Below are 286 nucleotides of genomic sequence, written 5' to 3'. Positions count from 1 at the left end.
TGCAAAGATAAGATGATTTATTATTCATTTCTCTTGGTACGTGAATTAATATGCATATTCGTGTATGTACCAGAGAATACTATTGAGGAATAAAATAAATCATATTTCCCTCCTCAGCAGAAAATTTAGCAACTACTTATCTTAATATATGACAAAACTCCCTCCTCTCCCCCCCCCCAAAAAAAAAAAAAAACTCACTCGAAATCTTATTTGACGAAAATTCCTTATAAAAAAAGGATGAAAAAAAAAACACTCGAAATCCTGTTCGACGAAAGGTCCATAGAAA

General features: G+C 31.8%; 1 protein-coding gene across 2 annotated transcripts in view; it reads right to left on the bottom strand.

The window, feature by feature from the left end:
• The window catches only part of LOC119586830, a gene marked incomplete in the record, with an annotated part of 64,172 nt that overhangs the window by 5,535 nt on the left and 58,351 nt on the right, over window positions 1–286 (bottom strand).

Source organism: Penaeus monodon, chromosome 22, assembly GCF_015228065.2.
Source record: "Penaeus monodon isolate SGIC_2016 chromosome 22, NSTDA_Pmon_1, whole genome shotgun sequence".
Taxonomy (NCBI): Eukaryota; Metazoa; Arthropoda; class Malacostraca; order Decapoda; family Penaeidae; genus Penaeus; species Penaeus monodon.
Note: the sequence above shows the minus strand (reverse complement) of the source record. Positions and strands in the feature narration are given on the sequence as shown.